Consider the following 219-nt stretch of genomic DNA (forward strand, 5'->3'; position numbering starts at 1 on the left):
GATAGGGGGGAATGGATGGGGGTGCTGACAGCACAGTGGACAGTGGCAGGGATAGCAGAGTATGGAGGCTCTATCTCCCACTAGATAGGCTACCTGACGAGTTTGTATTCATGCTCAGATGCCGACGAGTTCAGAAGGTGGGTGACTGTGACCAGTGATAGTCATGTATATAGAGATTAGAAATGCATGTGAAAACATCTCAATGTCAATTGCTTTGGA

The sequence above is a fragment of the Nannospalax galili genome, unplaced genomic scaffold (genome assembly GCF_000622305.1).
Source record: "Nannospalax galili isolate Female #2095 unplaced genomic scaffold, S.galili_v1.0 scaffold2108, whole genome shotgun sequence".
Lineage (NCBI taxonomy): Eukaryota > Metazoa > Chordata > Mammalia > Rodentia > Spalacidae > Nannospalax > Nannospalax galili.